Source organism: Cyprinus carpio, chromosome B19, assembly GCF_018340385.1.
Source record: "Cyprinus carpio isolate SPL01 chromosome B19, ASM1834038v1, whole genome shotgun sequence".
NCBI lineage: Eukaryota > Metazoa > Chordata > Actinopteri > Cypriniformes > Cyprinidae > Cyprinus > Cyprinus carpio.
Window position 1 is genome coordinate 16,220,131 of NC_056615.1, and position 21,452 is coordinate 16,241,582.

Sequence of the window (21,452 nt, forward strand, 5' to 3'; positions counted from 1 at the left end):
AATAGAGCATACACATGCAAATACTTCACTGGCATGGCTTATTATTGACCATTTGGGTTTTTAATGCAACATTTGTTGAATATATTAATTTATTTTCCATAAAGGCACAAACAATCCATTGGCCATGCACATATAAACACGTAACAGTAGTCTTAATTTGATAGAAACTATTTTATCATCATTTAAAAACTATTCCATGTTTAATTCAGTCCAACATGCTGCAGAGGTATTAACAATTAGATTTTATTGAATTTTAGAGTCCTCATGTAAATAACTATTTACTTGAGAATCTTGAGGCCAATGTTATCTTACTTACTTTACCAGTCTAGCATTAATATAATAATTATTTTCTACGAAAGTCATCTTTATTAGAAGTTTGGCAGTGAATGTGAGATCTAAGACTGGGTGATTGCACTGTAGAAGGACACTCCTGCCATCTACAGGCTAAGCACCCAGTCAAATTTCATCCTCAGAAGTACGCAGACACCATGCATTCCCTCTCTGTCCACCAACCCCCTCACATTCCCACATGCCTGAAACACAATATACACCCTCTTACACACACACTTTGGACAACTAAACACATATGATGGAAAATAAAGAAGTTTCAAGGGATTTCATTTACCTCAAACATCCATCTCACCATCACCCAAACCAACACTTTACTCACAACTCGTTTTTCACCACTTTTTAGTCATTAACAAGTCATTCTCAACAATTTGGAAGACCAATATTTAGAACATAATGTCAAAAATTTAAGAAAGAAGATAGAAATCACCATCTTTTTTTCATGCATAAGAATGAAACTGTCCAAGGTGCTGAAGTCTCTGATGCAGCACATTTGAATAGATAGATAGATAGATAGATAGATAGACACTGTTACAATGCTTATAGATATGTTTAGTTCTATAAGTTAAGATATTATTATAGATATATTTATTTGTTTAATATTTAATAATTTAATATATGCTGATACTGTATAAATTATTATTTTCATATAATAAGGTGTTCTAAGTTATCTTATTTGCTCTTTTTGAATAAAGAAGAGAGCCTGAGCATTATAAATAGCCGAAATGTTGAGTTAAGGAAATATTCCACAAAGTCATTCATCCAATTTTTTTAGCTACTACATGCTCTCAAGCACTAATTGGATAGTGGAATTCCATCCTCATTAGTCCTGCAGATCCACACCCCTCTGAACAAAGGAAAGGGCAATAAATCATATAGTCATAGGCATAAGCATATAACCTTTACTCATCACAGTCTCTCAATGACAACATCAGGAGAGAGAGGGAGATGGTGGAAAATCCACCAGAGAATGAATCATGACTGCACCTCATCAAATCCACATTTCTCCTCTGCTTTGAGTACAAGAGACTAACCTTTTTCTCCCTCCTTCCTCCAACACAGCAAATTAAAATCCAGTTAAAGTCCCTTAAATACCAGATTGGCTCAATGTGACTGGACATTTGGGAAATTATATCTCTGGACTGTAAAGGCATTCAGTTAGAACTCATAAACAGTTTTAATGTGTGTTGTTTGCCAGTCTTTAGATACCAGTATGTTTGAACTGTAAATAAGAGCGGTATATATTAGTCTGGGCAATATTAGAAGCACTTTATGATTTGTAACATGTCATTTAGCCAAAAAGTTTAATCCAAAATCACTTAGCGTATACTAATTGCTCTCCCTAGAGCTCCAGATCAAGGACACAATTGAGATTCAGTGCAACTCTTCTTGGATCAAACTTACAAACTTTGTTTGACAAATATTCATCTTCAGGTTGTAGGATATATGTGAATCTTTAAAAGTAAAAGGGTCTTTTAAAAATAACAAATTCTAAAATAGCTTGATGTACTATATAAACACACTGTATGTAAGTTTAAAAACTGAAAACATCCTCTCTAGTCCAAAAACACCATCTGTTGAAATAAAGCTGGAAAACTGAATCCAAAATAATTGGATTTCTGTTTTCAGACAGATGAATACATAACATATGACAATGACACATATTCAGTGTCCAGCAGCTTGGGCAAGTGTGGTGCAGAGAAGTACACCAGATTCTATAATTACAAAACACCAAAAAAATAAGATGTTATTATTCCAGTTAACTAGAAGTTGGCCAAATGCTGTGTTGTTTCTGGCTCAGAGTCTGTGTTTATTTTTAACAAGTACTCTGATAATTTCAGTCCAGCCTTTAACAGTTTGTGCAGCACATTTCAGCACATATTGTTCTGTGAACCTGCAAAGAGGCTGTTAGTGAAGAATAGGGCTGCACCAACTATACTGGACCTGACAGACAAAAAAATAAAAGAATAATAAAAAAAACGATAATTTTTTAAAAATTTATTTTCAAAAGTTCACAAGACATAAGTTCAGCCATAACTAAAAAAAAATGTATACTTACCCAAGTGTTTCCTTTCGCATGGTTATCAAAAGACACCGATAAGAAATAAAAGTAAAAGATCAGTCAATGCCAGTCTTCAAAGTATCACCCTCACTTTTTTTCTGTGCATTGCTTGCTCTCAAAGCATCACACCAGAGCAAAACAAGTTCCAAGGGCATTGAGCAATGAGATACAGAAACATCTGCTTAAAAAGGCTCATGGTCATTTAAGGAGATGCAATGAATCAATCCGGCCCTGAGGCTGAAGATGGGTTATTCTTATGACTAGAAAAGTGACCTCATTTGCACACTTCATTAAGTCACGATCACAGCTCGCCTTCGAGGTGTTAGAGAGTTTCTCAGCTTGTTATTTATTGTATGTCGTCACTCCCTGTGGCCCCCCACCCAGCTCTTGGGATTTACTGCTGGGTGAGAGCAATGAGCGCACCCGACTGAAACACTGTTGAGCTTCAGGCTCTTATCCATCATATCTGGGGGACACGTGCACGATGGAGGGCATCAGCTCTGTCACACTTGCCATTCAGATTCATTAACAGTAGACGGAGGCTGAACATGCCAACCTTTCAAAGTACAAAGTACATTCACAGTCTTTTTTACAATTAGCCCAGTATTTAAATGAAACGACAAATGTGACTTCAGTGTGAATGGAACCTACTCTAGATTGTAGCCCCTGGATTGCATTGTGGGGTTTATTTTCTGTAACTTTTTTCTTCTGTTTTCTTCTATTTATTTTATGTCAGCTAGATGCAACATTTTTTTTTTTATTAATTTCAAGATAAAATTATAAATGTAATCATTCATCTAAATTATTTTACATAGTTTTTTATGTAGATTATTTTTCCATTGTTGCTTAATATTTGATGACATTTTTATTAGTAGATTTTATTTCATATATTTATTTATTTACGGTACGTATTATTTAAAATGATCAAAGAAAACTAGCAAAATGTAAAAATAAAGAGGACATGAGGTTTGGATAATGGAAATTTCAAAGTATAAAATTTCATAGTATTATTTAATAATATAGTTCATAGCAAACAAAAAATTACTACAAAAAAATTTAAACAACAAAAGAAAATAGTGTAGAAACCTATATATATATATATATATATATATATATATATATATATATATATATATATATATATATATATATATATATATAATGTGTTTAATAAAAGCAAGAAAGAAAGATAAATTATGGTTTCATTACTGGCCATTAGTAAGCATGTGGTCACTCACTGGGAAAAATCAGATTTTAACTTTACCATTAGGTTGTCCATCAAGACTCTGTGTATAATGGCTTGAACTGCAAGCACAATATTTTAGATTGAATCATAAAGCCTACATGCAAGGAATATGAATTAAGCTATTGATTCACCATAAATGAAATGACATTCTTCTAGTGTTTTCCTAATGTTCACTATCAGGATAAAACACACAGAAAGAGAAGACATGAGATAAAAGGAAAGAGCATGAGGACAAAAGAGGGTGTCATTCATCATGCCCAACACTAAATGCTTTTGTATTCCATGTTTAGAAACTCACAGATTTGTAGGCTGGTAGCAGTAGTTGACAATGATGTGTGGCACTGTAAGATCTGCTGAGGCAGAGCACTGTTTCTAGATCGTCTCCCCCTCCACTCCATAGAAAAGGGTTCTAAGAAGAAGTAATGATGGCAGTCTGGAGTGAGTTCACTGCCTGACTAATGTCTTGTTGAATGCCTAAAAGTGTCAGGGCTTTAACATCACACCCATCAATTCTTCCTCAGCCTCCTGTGGCAAAAGCCATAGATCCGCCGCTGTTAGGAGAGACAACGGCATCAAAAGCCAGACGTGACAAACTGGAGAAGAGGAAAGAATTTTCCAACTTTGACAGAATAAAATTGAAACTGACCCTCCCTGAGCCTTGACTTAAAATACTGCTTACCAAACCTTCCCTTTAGCAACTGTTGCCATGCGTAATATTATCAGACAAGCTTTTCCTGCTTTCTTATGTAAGTGAGTGGAGATCCTGTGTGTTTGATTAGTAATCTGTATATTGAAAACAGACCTACAGTATTCTTAATATATAGTATAGTATAGTATAGTATAGTATAGTATAGTATAATATGGTATAGTATAGATAGTTAGATAGAATACTTGACTGTAGTTAAACAGCATTTTTGCATATTTTCTTGCATATTACAATTCAAAATGACTCAAAAAAAAAAGTTGACGCTGTCCACTTTGCATCACCAGCCAGAAGTTATTATATGTTCCCAATCCATAATTAATTTGAATATGTCAATTAAAGAAAATTGCCCCTTAATTACCCATGTGCTGGTGAGAAAACCAGTGGCTCAGCAATCAGAAAGAAACCTAAATATACCCCAGGTCCTTTGGGCTTGTCAAATTGATGGAATAATTATATCTGTAGTGGAAGAAAAGTCCATCTCCAGCAGAGTCTACAGTAGCTCTGGCAACACACATCGAGCTTGTAGGTGTGAAAAGTTTCAGTTCAGAGGTGAGAGCCAGCATTCAAAGAAATTGCTCTCTGATCAGGAGGTACATTCTGATTCAGCCGCTTCTGCATCTGGGCTACGCTTTAAAATAAAACAAACAGAATGTTCAGTATTTCACATTACAGCCACCAGACGAGAAATCATTTTTCATCAAAGAGTTTGTTTTAATTTTTATCCTCCAGGCCCATTTTTTCTTTATTTATAAAGCTTAGCTGATACGACAAGTCTCACTGCTCCTGAGACCTTGACTGACCCTACATGAGGAAGGAAATTTAGAGGCTTATTGGCAAATGAGAATACGACAGTATGCGCAACTCGGTAGACAAGTGCACGAATGCAGTCCCTGATATCGCAAACAAAGCCACCACTGTTGTATTAATCTTTGATGAATGTCAAGTAATAAGACGCTGCTGAATTTCTCGCAGAAAGCGCATTTCAGTGAGCACTGAACCATTTATTTCTTGTCTGTGTCGTCTGCAGAGATGGGAAACTTTTGATGAATGACCGAAGTCCCTTTGCTAATGGTGAAACTGGGCCGTACAAGATCCACATCCTATTGTGTCTCTAACAGTCAGAGTCATTGTTTCATTGCACAGAGAGGAATTATGGAGGCTTTGCAAACCGTTTTAGGAATGTTTTGGTCTCTAAGAAGCTTTTCATTTGAACCGACCGTGTCTTTCTTCAACTAACCATTGACCTATTGATGTGACTAAACAGTATTTCAGCTAAAGGATTCAAATGTCATATGGAATCAATCATAATTACACAGTGACTTTCAACTTGCATTTGTTCAGTGCCTATGCTTTGATTCTACAAGAATGGGTAGTAAACCGATATTAAAAAGATTAATCAAAGTCAGTTGACTGCATTACAGCAGACAGAGTTAATACTAAGTATTCTTTTAACAGAGTGTGACGCGCAGCCCAAACATTAAATGTAACAGTTTACTGGGGTTAAGCGATATTACCACATACTGTATGGTGCAGCGCTCTGCTAGGACTTTTTTTTTCATTCAAGCACATTGCATTTTGCATGTACTTTTAACCTGAATGATGCACAGCACCCAGTGTGTCACAATCAGCATGTTTACATGCTTGTAATTGAGCTAAAGTGTTTTTGCATAATCAAGCTATAGTCTTCATTTTCTGTCCAAATATACATAGACATAGTCCAACTAAAATCATGCATGTAAATATACTATTTGAAGGAAATGAAACACATTCTTATAAAAGGCTTAGAACATACTCAAAACATATATAGACTACTGCACACTAACGTTCAAAAGTCAACACTTTGTTTCCTAGAATTTAATACTTTAAGTGAACAAAAATGCATTAATATGATCAAAAGTGACAGTAAAGACTTCTATATTGCTACTAAAATTTCTATTTCAAATAAATTCTGTTATTTTGAATTTTCTTATATCCAAAGAATCCTGAAAAAATATATATCATGACTCTCACACGAATATTAATCAGCACAACTGTTTTCAATAATGATAATACATCAGCACATTAGAATGATTTCTAAAGGATCATGTGATACTGAAGACTGGAGTAATGGTTGCTGAAAATTCAGCTTTGGCATCACAGGAATAAATTACATTTTAAAATGTTAAAATATTTCACAATTCTAAATATTTATTGTATTTTGATGAAATAAAAACTACAGCCTTGGTGAGCATAACAGAAGTCATTCAAAAAAAAAAAAAAAAAAAAAAAAAAAAAAAAAAATAAAATAAAAGTACTTAAAAAAAAAAAATCGTATATATATATATAGATATATATATATATATATATATATATATATATATATATATATATATATATAAATCTTACAACAACTTTTAAATGATAATACTGTATACATGCACTCTCCCAAATGAAGTATGAGTACTGTCAACACTTACATTTCTCTGGGCAGCTGCTCAAAGGTCTTAGAGCCTTGGAACAGTCGTTGTTTATATGCTTTAGGTTCCTATTGTTACTAGTAAAATTGGTCCCAGCAGATTACGTTCTACATTCTTGTGCACCCACGGTTCCTTGCTGCCTTTTTATTTGTTTGTTATTATTCCAGTTTTCACCATTGTTACCAAGGAGACTTGGCTATTGTTCAGCGTGTTTAAATCCTTCCAAACTCTCAGTACAGCTGAGACACCGTTACTGTCCCTCTATGCTGGTTAACACAAGGCAAGAAAAAACAAAAATCCATGCTTGTTAGATAAGAAAAAAAAAAAAAATTCACCCATTTACTCACCCTGATGTCATCTCAAACATCTATGTTTTTCTATACAATAAAAGTGAATGAAGAGCTATCAAACTCCGAAAATGAAAATAAAACACCTTAAAAGTAATATAAAAGTAACGCATATGAATTGCACTACTTTTTCCCTAAAGGGTGCGCTATTCTCCAAAATCTTCTGTGTAAGAAACAGACCAAAGTTTTTACGACATGCTTTTTAGTCTGTGCCTCAAACAAAGCTTTTGCAATGGGTTAAAATGGGTTTTATACCAATACAGTATATGGGTTTTCTAGTACCCATTTACTGTATTGGTATAAAAAGAGAGCAACAAACACATTATTCAGCTTTTCTTTTTGTATTTTATAGAAGAAAGCAGGCTCCTCTTTCCAGCTTGAGATGTTGGGATAGTCTTTAGCATCCCTGAGACTACAGGACACACAGTTTGGAAAATGCAAGAATGGATGAAGAACAAAGTAAGTCCTACTGATTTGGAATGACATGAGGGTGATAAATGATGACAGAATTTACATGTCTGGGTGAACTATTCTTTTAAAGGTTAAGAGATGATAACATGTAAGACAAAACTCTTACCGCTGAGTTTATTGAGGCAGTTCACAAGCATGAGCGACCACAGTTTATGTAGATTCATCTTCGTGACATCAGACATGCTGGCCAAGCCTCACAAGCTGTTAAACAACATGGCTTTGTCCTTTCCTTCTCAGCAATGAGGGTATAACAGCCAGAACTGGACGGAGAGCCAGAAAGAGTGTTTGAATATTCATTAAATTGGTCATTAGAGAGCTGGCTTGGCTTCTTACAAACCAATCAAACCTAATGAATTTGATGTGCAAAGCCTCAGTCTTCAAGAAGGCCCCACACCGTGAGGGAGGAGACTCCAAGCAGAGGAGATTATATGAGGCTGAATGAGAGCAATTGAGAGTGAAAGGAGAATGAGTTAAATCGCAGTAGACTATGTTGTCTTTTGAGTTTAAATGAAAAGATTAACATGCTCACTGCCTGAATCACGCAACAAACAAATTGTAGAATAATGAATGGGAACATTAAACAGTGCAAAATTGGTGGTTTTGAACAGCATGTGAATTCAAAACAAGTGCTGGTATATAAGCTATATATAAATTTGTTTGGCTTGCAAGCCGGCCAATTTGATGCAGTGGTGGTCAGTAATGGAGTAGCTTTACTTCGTTACTGTACTTAAGAACATTTTTCAAGTATCTGTACTCTACTGGAGTAGTTTTATTTTGAGTAACTTTTGCTTTTACTTCACTACATTCCAAAGCATGAGATCATACGTTTTACGTTCTACGTTTCATAAAATATGTCATTACTCCTTATAATATATCATGTGCTCTGACATGCAGAAGCGGTTTCTGATTAATAAACGAAGTCTTTTCAATGAACCTTTTAAATCGGATCGCAAATTGCACCAAACGATTCGTTTACGAATTAGAATGATCCGATTGCAGCTGTTCTCGAGTCGACAACTCACTGATTCAAATGAACCGTTTAGTGCGAGTCTCCAGTGAACTGAATTTACAAGGAAGAACCGGAAGATGTTGTGAGCGTGCGTGCGTCTGATGCTGTTAAAAGTAAGTTATTAATGTCAAAATTTAGGATTAATTATTGTAACTGAAAACCATATTTAGGTCAAAACTGTCAGTTGTTTGTGAACTAAATCTGCTGTAAAGAGTGATCTATTTAAGCCCACTGAAATGCTTGAATGCAGACAATGCAGACACATCAATCAGTGTCTCTGTTTTAGGAAAAAAAAAACAAAAAAAAAAACAAACAACATCAAAATAACACACATTAAATAAAATAACTCATGCATGTTCAAATTCCCAGCTGCCATAACGTTAACGGTTTTATTAAAATACTACACAGATTTAGCCCTATGTGACGTCTGTTTTTATATTGTTTATCAACAGTATACATTTTTATATTGTTTGGATTAACTAGCCGCGTAGACAGATATGAATGTTTATTTATAACCATACTGGAAATAAGTAAATATTGTTAGCTGATGCTAACTGTCTAGCTAACAAGCTTGCTGGTGCTAAGATGAGGTAATTTTTAAAAATAAAGTCCAAATATTTTTATTCAACCACCTAGATCGATTACATCTGGGGGAAAAGAAAGGATGTGATGTTCAGAACATGGTACCTACAGTAATTATCAAAGTGGGAAGTGATGCCCTCTGGGGGCATTTGGCCAGGGGTGTTTTTACACCACAGACAAGGTTTGAGAAGAAAAAAATCATTATGAAATATAATTATATTTTCCTTAAAATGTTCTTCCTAACTTCAGGCCTTATTCTCATGTCATATATAACTGTGATGTTCTGCTAAACAACAAAAACTTTAAAACACTTTTTTCTTAATGGTGAAAATCAGATGTTTTCTCTCAGGTACTTCACAGTGAACATTACTCTTGTCAACGTTGTATATATCAACAACAAAAATATATCTTGACTCCGTATAGTTGTTATTTTGGAAAAAAAATCCCAGGTATTTTGAGCAGTAGGATTATAAAAAAATATGTGCTAATATAAAATTAAATTAAGTAGCCTATATAAAATTGCAAAATTTATCTTTTGGTACTTTTTTACTTAAGTACATAAAAATTTGAGTACTTTTGTACTATCACTCAAGTAAAAATGAAAAAGGAGTACTTTCACTTTTACTGGAGTAATATTTTATTGTACGTATCTGTACTTTTACTCAAGTACATGATTTGTGTACTTCATCCACTACTGATTTGCTGCTGTCACTATAGAGATCCTAAATGCATTTGTGGTATATAACTATCAGTGTGAAAAACATGTCTGTGGTGAAAAACTCTGCAAAATGATTTTATGTGGCTTCTTGCACATCCAGCAACACTTACAAAGTGAAATATCCAGTGAGTGGTGCTAAAAGAGCATTCAGTTTTATACAGGTGTGCGTGAATCTGGCAACGTTTTATTATGGTGAATGGCAATTCTGAAAAGAAATAAAAGGATAATGCTAAAATATTAATTATACACTATCCTACACTAAACCCTACCCTAAACCCAATTGATCGTGTTAACAAAAGCAAATGTGAGAAAAATGTCTTGATTATGGTTCCAACATGTTACTCAATGTTACTGTAAATCTTACAGTAATACAAACCTGATTCCAAAAAAGTTGGGACACTGTACAGTGTGAATAAAAACAGAATGCAATGATGTGGAAGTTTCAAATTTCAGTATTTTATTCAGAATACAACATAGATGACATATCAAATGTTTAAACTGAGAAAATGTATCATTTTAAGCGAAAAATAAGTTGATTTTAAATTTCATGGCATCAACACATCTCAAAAAAAATTTGACAAGACCATGTTTACCACTGTGTGTCATCCCCTCTTTTTTTTATAACAATCTGCAAACATCTGGGGACTGAGGAGACAAGTTGCTCAAGTTTAGGAATAGGAATGTGGTACCATTCTTGTCTAATACAGGCTTCTAGTCGCTCAACTGTCTTAGGTCTTCTTTGTCGCATCTTCCTCTTTATGATGCGTCAAATGTTTTCTATGGGTGAAAGATCTGGACTGCAGGCTGGCCATTTCAGTACCCGGATCCTTCTACGCAGCCATGTTGTAATTGATGCAGTATGTGGTCTGGCATTGTCATGTTGGAAAATGCAAGGTCTTCCCTGAAAGAGACGACATCTGGATGGGAGCATATGTTGTTCTATAACTTGGATATACCTTTCAGCGTTGATGGTGCCTTTCCAGAAGTGTAAGCTGCCCATGCCACACGCACTCATGCATCCCCATACCATCAGAGATGCAGGCTTCTGAACTGAGCACTGATAACAACTTGAGTTGTCCTTGTCCTCTTTAGTCTGGATGACATGGCGTCCCAGTTTTCCAAAAAGAACTTCAAATTTTGATTCGTCTGACCACAGAACAGTTTTCCACTTTGCCACAGTCCATTATAAATGAGCTTTGGCCCAGAAAAAAATGCCTGCGCTTCTGGATCATGTTTAGATATGGCTTCTTTTTTGACCTATAGAGTTTTAGCCGGCAACGGCGAATGGCACGGTGGATTGTGTTCATCGACAATGTTTTCTGGAAGTATTCCTGAGCCCATGTTGTGATTTCCATTATAGTAGCATTCCTGTATGTGATGCAGTGCCATCTAAGGGCCCGAAGATCATGGGCATCCAGTATGGTTTTCCGGCCTTGACCCTTATGCACAGAGATTGTTTCAGATTCTCTGAATCTTTGGATTATATTATATACTGTAGATGATGATAACTTCAAACTCTTTGCAATTTTTCTCTAAGAAACTCCTTTCTGATATTGCTCCACAATTTTTCATCGCAGCATTGGGGGAATTGGTGATCCTTTGCCCATCTTGACTTCTGAGAGACACTGCCACTCTGAGAGGCTCTTTTTATACCCAATCATGTTGCCAATTGACCTAATAAGTTACAAATTGGTCCCCCAGCTGTTCCTTATATGTACATTTAACTTTCCCGGCCTCTTATTGCTACCTGTACCAACTTTTTTGGAATGTGTAGCTCCCATGAAATCCAAAATGAGCCAATATGTGGCATGACATTTCAAAATGTCTCACTTTCAACATTTGATATGTTATCTATATTCTATTGTGAATAAAATATAAGTTTATGAGATTTGTAAATTATTCCATTCCTTTTTTACTCACAATTTGTACAGTGTCCCAACTTTTTTGGAATTGGGTTTGTCCATTTGTATATCACAGTAACGGTCCCATTTGAACATACCTGAAAAATGAGTCAGTGAGGGACTCAACTCATTAATGGTTCTGAGTTCACTGACTCAGCGAGTCTGAATCAAACCACAAACTAATGACAAAGTTCAAGTTTTTTTGACTATATGTGTAATTTATGTTGTGGAACAAATGTTCACCACAAACCTTTCTTTTTATAAATCTAAACGCATTATTGGAAATTCTTGAGGGAAACCACTGGTCAATTAAACTTCTGGGTTGGCAAATGGACTTCCTGCCTGTACAGTTCTAATTACTATCAAAAGCAAGACAACAAGGCTCTCAAGTCTTCATATTAGCTCTCGCTCACTCTTGTTTGGTATATTTCTGGACATGCCAATCTTAGCAGACAAGGACCCTGTTAAAATTGACCAGTAATGCAACACTGGTACTCTTCACTCAATACTGGTAATGTATGTTGCCAAAAGGTGAGAGGCAACAGAGCAGGAAGCTGAGGAAAGACAGATCTGGAGCTTTCAGTAACTAGACATATCATTGATTGAGTCTGCCTCTCTCTCTCACACACACATTTACACAGAAGAACACATGGTGTCTACCACATCCTTTTCTCACTCCTCTGTCTCTCGTTGACCTTATTTACACTTTATGAGAAGCTCAGACGGACAACAAAGGAAACCTATTCCAAGCTTTGAAGTACATCTGATTCATATCGGTGCCCGTAGTGGTAAAGGTTGATCTAGGCCTTACAAAAACATGACACGCAAGAAATAACACAGCTCTCCTCTCGCTTTGGCAAGGACGTAGGTGAGGTTTGAAAGTTGGAAGCACTTTTCTTACTGTCACGTTTTTGTCCGTTTAAAAAAGCTGGGGGGAAAATGCATGTAAAAGAACTAAAATAAGCTTAAGTACTAAAATGTCTAAATATAAAATAAAAGATAAATAGAAATATTAAAAATGAAAGCTAATAAATACAAAGCACAAACATTGTTACAACTTTAACAAAAATTAAAATGAAAAATAAGTACTGTATGTAAAAAAAGGTAATTCAAATAATTATTAACTACTATAATAGTATATAAATAATGCAATTGCATGTACATTCTCAGTGAAGGATACATTTGGCTAAAAGAAGGTATCTTAAAAAAATAGGATCTTGGATTTATTTTTTGCAGCTTGTTACAAATGTGTTTCTAATGAAGGATATGTGAAATGCTGCATTAGAATTTAGCTAAAACAAGTTATCTTAGAGTGTTAAATAAATAAATAATATTTACTATCTTGAATTTCTTTTATTTTATTAATTAATTCATTTTGTATTATATATATATATATATATATATATATATATATATATATATATATATATATATATACAGTTGGGTCCAAACAATGTTGAAATGAATTGGATGAATTGTGTCTTTAAGAAGCAGCATTAAGTTGCCTAACTTTTGTAACAGACACCGGGCCAGAATCGCTCCTATGATTCCCTCTAAGTAGCTAACTAGTTTTTTGGAGCAGAGCAAAAATGTGAGTACAGCGTGGTGCGATCACAGATTTTTTTGTGTGGTAGAGATAAAGAGAAAGATGGCATGCACTGTCTAGCATACTTTTGATGATATGATTGTACTTGACAAGGCTAAATGTGAGCAAGTGTCATTGATACTCATAGGTTGCATGGGCAATGTCAAGGGTGTGTTTTTTAAAATGTCTTCCCCCCTGCACATCCTTGAGTCTCATTGGACGTGGCAAGAACTCCAGGGACACTTGACAAGTGTGTCAAACTAGCACAGTATCAAAGCTATGGGTCATAGCTTTGGGTAGTGTTGAAAGACGGGTCTCTGTGACCTTCATCAGCAATATAACGATAATATAGGAGATAGATCTGAACTGGTTATTTAAATAAGAATACAATCAGCTTTTATGCTCAGCTCAAAGCTGTACTGCAAGTGAATTGTAATGTAATGTAATGTAATTGTAATGTAATGTAATTATTAATTTAGAAAAATTTTAAATCCACCTTTTATTGATTGATTCAAACAATGAAACAAGACTTTCTTTGGACTTACTATCATAAACCACTAAATAACTGGCCATATAAAGAACAATAATCAGGTTCTGAGTAAATCATTGTGAGCTCCAGGGGTTGTTAAACAAAGGCATATGAGTCTGTTAATAGCCTCAGTCAGAGTTATTTCAAATAATTAGTTGAAAATTGTGTTTATCAACATAATTTATTGAAGAACTACACTACCCTTGATTCTGCAGAGTATCTTGGGAAACAAAGCAGACCAAAAGTGGTCTGAAGTGACAACCCAGTCCCATGAGGCACTACAGAGATACTCTTAAACTATTTATATCTCTATTTATATCTGTATGATTGCAATTAACTTATCTGATTTCTATAATTATAATCAACAATTTAAAATCAGTAGTTTATATTTCAATCACATCATTCACTACACTGTACCTTTGAATCTTTTTTCTGATTTTCAAATACATTTTTGGTTTAAATCAATGTATGAACTGGCTGCTTCATAGAACTCTACTCTTATTTATTTATTTATTTATTTATTTATTTATGTTGAAGTTTATCACATATCCCCAATTACAAATCCTTTGCAATGCTTTTCATTGCTCAGATCCGAGCCTCAGTAGAGATGGCCTTTACACGTAGTTCAAGGTTTGAGCTCTTTGAATCTATTTTCATCTCTGTTCCTAGCAGCAGGCTGTTCTACGCTGTTTGCTGTCATGAATGAGCATGCCCAGGGGGATTGTGGGAATTGTATTCCAGGTGGAGGAGAGGCCCTTAAGTGGTCGGCAGCAGGTGCTCACTTATTTAGACGAGTGACTGGATAATTACCAACACCTGTGTGCTTATTGGAGAGCTGTTTCACTGCTTCGGAAACAGGCAAGGGACAGTTACTCCCGTGGGGGTTTGAGTGGAAACTGAGCCAGAAGAACAACTGAACACAGTGCCACTACAACCATGATAGTAAACTAGGATAGCATCCAGCTGTGTGTTACACATAGTTAACAAGCATTCCTCATAATATGAGGAGAAATTCAACAAGATCATATGAAAAAGAGCTGCATTAGTTCAGGGAGTCTGATTCAGAGATTCTCAGACAGATGCAATCTACTGCATTCACTTTGAAATGAACATTGAGACTGTTAAGCGTCTTATCCTTCTTATCTGTCTGCCTCAGGGCCAAAAATGCAGTAAAAAAATAAATAAAATAAAAATAAAAATAGGCTTAAAGAAACTGTTCATCCAAAAGAGAAAATTCTGTCATTATTTACTCAGCCTCAAATATTCATTCTTCTGTGGCGCACCAAAGGTGAGTGTGTAAAGAATATCCTGGCTGTTCTTTTCAATATAAATAAAGTAAATAAGCACTAGGACTAGCAAGCTTATATATATATATATATATATATATATATATATATATATATATATATATATATATATAAACACTAAACAGTGTTCCATTAGACGTGCACTATAGTGCCTTGCTTGCTTTTTGGAGCTATTTATTAGCTTTGAGAAAGAAACAGGCTGAATCGAGAGTTCATAGTGATCATATTTTTTACTCAAATCTTTTCAGTGAATCAGTTAATGAGATTCAAAAATCTACTCTGAATGATTTGTTCATGAATTGAACTGATCTGGTTCTCATGCCACAATGATCCAACTACAGAAAGAAACAGCACTGTTCAATTTGTGATTGAATTGTTCATTTGAGTCAGATATTTTTAGTTAAATGGTTGGTTCAGTAAAAAAAAAAAAAAAAAAAAAACCTGAATGATTGAATCTAGCTGATCAAGCTCTTGAGGTCAACTCACTGATGGTTCAAATCTCTCTAGAAGGTAAGATTTCAATCTGTTTCTCACACAAAGCTAACATCATATAGTATGGACCACTTGTATGAAAATTTTATGTTGTTTTTCTATTTTTATGGTGTCTTCAGTCTCATTTATTGTATAATAGCATGGAAAATAGTCTTTAGAATCTCCTATGAGAGAATATGATGCAAGTTTGGAATGACACTTCATTTTTAGGTAAACTACGCCTTTAAGCATAAATGTCGGGTACGGAAAGCAATATATAACATTTAGTGCATAACATTTCATTAGCAAGGCCTTTTAATCGAGCACTTATGTGTGCCCCAATAAGATAATTTAATAAAGTGCTTAACCAAAAAGCATAAATTAACAATATTCCTCCTCTCTGTTGCACATTAAGACAACAATCTTCAATGATGAAATGCCCTGAATACTAAATTCACAATGAGGGAGAAAAGGCGATAAACACAACAAATCAAAGCACAAGCACTTACTGTAGTGTTTGTGAAAAGTCTGCTAATTGTGTCCAATTTGATTTATTTAAGATGATGTAGACAACCCTCTACAATGGCAAAGCACTAGAGAGATACTGCGTGAACTGCGGCCAACATAGAAATCTTTACATTTATTGAGCAGAAGTAATCCTGTTATTCACTTCCAGCCTTCAACACTAGAGATACACTGATAAACTTTTTGATGAGCCGAGAAAGATATGATCTCCATGGTCGCAATAACACAATCAATAATTTATGATTCCAGAGACTGAGGCTATATTGAGCTAAACAGAGAAATGGAAAGAAAAAAAGGATATATGGCACATTATTTGAAGAATCAGACTTTGGAGAAAAAAAAAAAAAAAGCTTATATTGTATGTACCTGCTGGATCAAATTCCAAATTTAATTCCCATTCTTCCCCGTGAACAGCCTTAAAGCCTATCCTGGAATCTGTAAGAACTATAAACAATGAAATAAATTCAAATTTATTGCCTTTATATTTAAATCAGAATTTAAATCAGAACATACCATCTTTATTTATATTTGCCTACAATGCTGAATAGATAAACAGCATCTTCTGACATGATAATTCTCCATGTTTTCTAAGCAAATAATCATTTTCACTACAGCATTTTCTCTGAGGGAAATGTGAGATGTTATCTTAATATGCACACCACAAATTCATGTTATATTTTGCCAATTTGCATAAAACCACAAAAGCTTTGTTGACAGGAACGCTGACTTTAAATATCTATTCTGCACACCAGCGACATGTGGAGAAGGTTTGCATTTTGAAAGGTGCTGTGCAGATGAGATTGGCAACTGTTGGATATAATTTGCCTTTAGAAGCCTCAACATAACAACCCACTCTGCTTCCTTAAATTTGAGATTACACTCTTATTGGAAATACAAGGGCAGCAGTTTTAGGTAAATTGGTTGTTTAATAAAGTTTTTTGCATACAGTGCTGTGAAAATGTTTTTGCCCCCTTCCTGTTTTTTTATTTTTTGCATAAATCACACTTAAGATTCAGAGCTAACAAATTTTAATATTACACAAAGATAACCAGAGTAAATACAAAATGCAGTTTTGAAATAATGATTTCATTTACAGTTGCAACAACTGCAATCAAGCGTTTGCGATAACTGGCAATGAGTCTTTTACATTATTGTGGATGAATTGGACTGTTTAAAGGGATACTCCACCCCAAAATGAATATTTTGGCATTAATCACTTACCCCCATGTCGTTCCAAACCCGTAAAAGCTCTTTGTCTTGGATCATTGGCTCGTGCATTTTGGATGAAAACCTGGAGGCCTGTGACGGTCCCATAGACTGCCAAGTAAATAACAGTGTCAAGGTCCATAAAAGGTATGAGAGTCATCTTCAGAATACTCCATCTGCCATTAGACGTGCAATCTGGGTTATATGAAGTGACTGGAACACTTTTTGTAAGCGAAGAAAACAAAAATAACACAATGACACGCTGTTTTATTTCTAATCAAAGCTAAATACACGTAGAAACAGCACATCCTTGTGGCGCGGATGACACAGAAGAGCATACACAGCATACGGTGATATGGAGAGACACAGAGGAGACCGTTGTCTTGGGAATAATCAAGATATTTTTTGGCAAATGTGAGATGAGCCTTTGTGTTCATTTTGGTCAGCAGTGGCTTTTGCCTTGGAACGCTCCCATGGATGCCGTTTTTGCCTAGTTTCTTTCTTATTGTTGAATCATGAACACTGACCTTAATTGAAGCAAGTGAGGGCTGCAGTTCTTTAGATGTTGTTCTGGGTTCTTTTTTGACCTTCTGGATGAGTCGTCATTGCACTCTTGGAGTAATTTTGGTTGGCCGGCCACTCCTGAGAAGGTTCACCACTGTTCCAAGTTTTCTCCATTTGTGGATAATGGTTCTGACCGTGGTTCGCTGGAGTCCCAAAGCCTTCGAAATTTGTTTTTAACCCTTTCCAAACTGATACATGTCAACTATTTTTTTTTCTCATCTGTTCTTGAATTTCTTAAGATCGTGGCATGATGTGTTGCTCTTCAAGCATGCTTGACTTTGTCAGACAGGATCTATTTAAGTGACTTCTTGATTCAACAAGTCTGCCATTTAAGGCCTGGGTGTGGCTAGTGAAATTTAACTTAGCTTTCTAAAATATATGGTTTATCACAGTTCTTTCACGGTTTAACAGGAGGGGGAAATACATTTTTCACATAGGGCCAGGTAGGTTTGGACAGCTTTTTTACTTAATAAATGAAAGCATCACTTAAAAACTGCACTTTGTAATTACTTGCATTTTCTTTGTGTAATATTAAAATGTGTCTGATGATCTGAATCTTTTAAGTGTGACAAATATGCAAAAAATTTAAAAGACAGGAAGGGGGCAAAAACCTTTTCATGGCACTGTAGATATGAATAAAAATAAAACTCCAAACCCACAATATGACCACTGAAGCATTAAGATAAGGTGCTTTACCTGAAGCAAAACAACATGGGAACTGGGAAGAACTTTAAAGCTTAAGTGTGTAATTTTTGAATGTTTCCACACCCCCCACCCCCACCCCAAAACCAGTATCATTAACTCAACCAATGGTATTATTTAGTAGGACTAGCTAACCATTCATTGATGAAGGAAGTATTTACTAGTAAAACTGTACTGTAAATACTGTATAGTTCCAAGTGGAATCACTATGTTGGGCGTATTCAGTGAATTTAGATCCCAATAGGGAACATCACAATGCTGGCAATAAATATGCTGGAATCTCATTTCATGTCGTGGCTCGCTTTAGTTGCCAGCATAGAATCGGAAAGAGTCAGGTATTGATCAGACAGAATCAGATTTCCCCTGACAACTGAAACAGCTGATTGATTTCCTTGCAGTGCTCTGCAACGCACCAGAGACGACGATAGACTTGAGGTGGCCAATGCTCATACATACTGCTTCACCAGTGACTGTTGCTGAGGGATGACAGATTGACCAAAACAGTGGTGGCAATCGAAGGACAACGCTTCAAGGGTGGTCAATCATGGTGATTAGTCTCCCGTGGTGGAAAGTGGGGCTGGTCTATTTGTTGAAGCCCTAAGAGTCCATCAGCTTGGCAAGACTAAAGACTGAGTCTGCGACACAAATGCATTAATATAGCTTGTGGTTGCGGAAGTCCTTGCCGACAATTAATGGCTGCCCTTTTGAAATGCAACACTGACATTTTTCTAGACAACACCATGAGAGCAGCCTGCTATTCTGTGTTTGTGAGGCTCAATTTTCTATGTATTTCAGGCCAAAGACTCAATTTAATGGGTGACTAGATTAGATCTAACAAACAATGGATGGATATTGCTCACTGGAATAGCAGTGTTGAAGGAAATACTTTATAACTATAGCTAATATATAAATATAAATATTAGGGCTGTTTATTTAATGTGTCAGTCTTAATAATTAGTTATGGAAAAATAATGTGTTAATTTGTAACGCAATTTTGCACCAGCATTTTGAACGAATCAATTAAAGCAATGATTCAATGGCCTTTACATAAAGCCTTTACATAAAGGCCTTTCCATTTACTTCATGAATGAATTAGTAGTTTGAAGGAATCGGATGAATGAATGAATGAATGATTCATTAAGATATTTACTGCCACCTACTAGCAGATTTAGTTTCTTATTTAGAGTATCATTTCATTAAAAATTATTTAATATTTACATATTAATAAAAACTCTGAAATTATACATTATATAATAATGTATATAATTAAATCAGAGCAGTATAACAAGTGAAAATCTCAATTAGGCTGACAGCATTATCATTTAAACAAATAAATGCGTACTAAATACTAAAAAATACAAAACAGTCATCAAGTGATTCATTTTTGAACTGATTCATTTACTATATCTTTTTACTGAAAAATCAACAATATTTTGACAGCTGAGCTACCATCACCCTACTGAAAAAAAATGTAGTCAAGTCAATAGCGCCATTACTTTTAATTGATTGATAATCAGATAAAGATAACAGAATTGATATTCAGAGTTCAGTTACATTACGACCAAACATCAAATTTCCATAATCTATATGATGAAAACTATGATAAATGAGACTATTCTGCTGTTTGGCTAGTGCTGGCTGGGTACCCATTTGCGAGTACTTAAATATTAGCCTCTGTGTAACATACATCAATATGTTAAAAGAACTACAAAAAGCAGATGGTGTGGATTATTTTCCTGGCAACTCCCAAATCTCAAATGACTAGACCATCCAAATGAAAGGCCGTCTGTGTTTGCTTAAAGTCGTGCCCTTCAGAAATATGTCATAGCCTTTGATATCACTGCCTTTATCAATCCCAAATTAAACAGAAATTTCTATTTGCTCGAATCTCATAATGTCCGCCCCATTTGACTTCTTGACCCAAATCCCCACTTCAAAAACTTTAGATCAGAGGTGAACATTTTCAAGGCCATAATGAGCAGTCTCCCTTGAACTGAAATGCACCACAGAGGCAAGTGAATATGCAACAGACAGTTTTTCTCTGTGCATAGTTATGTTTGAGGTTGTTTTCCTCATCTGTCCTTTAAAATATACAGATCAGCATGATATGACATGGAGATCTCATACATTAGAGTAATTATTTGTGCATTTGAAACTACCCACCTTCCCACACATCTCCCATTACTTGGCTTGTTAACTGACCCTAGACACAATGTTGTAAAAATTTATGATCGGCTCTGTTCCTTGGCTCAGCAGCTGAGTGCTTCCCCGGTGTGATTCAGGACAGCCTGCTGGCTGAGAGGTCGCAGGTAACACTGTGAACACAGCAGATGGCTAAAATACTCAGCATTTTGAAGGAGGCATGTGTATCATTTTGGTACAATTATCTTAGCTTCTGTTCCTTCATCAATGCATGTAACATATTCCACAGTTAAATCCAGGCATATGGACCATGCCATCTGTGTTCAGAAACGGAGGCCGGGACATTTCGATTGTTTAGAAACAAATTCTCTCAAACTGTTATTACAGAGGGTTTCTTCTCCTTTACCATTATTTAATACGAATATGGCAGATCAGCTGATTCTGTAGTTGGGATTTCGTATAAATACAATGTATTTAATAATAAAATAAGTTTTTCTAAAATGTTAGCAGTTTCTTAAGTAGCTTCTCAGAAATAAATTAAAAATATTTTTGCTATCAGCTATTAATTATAATCT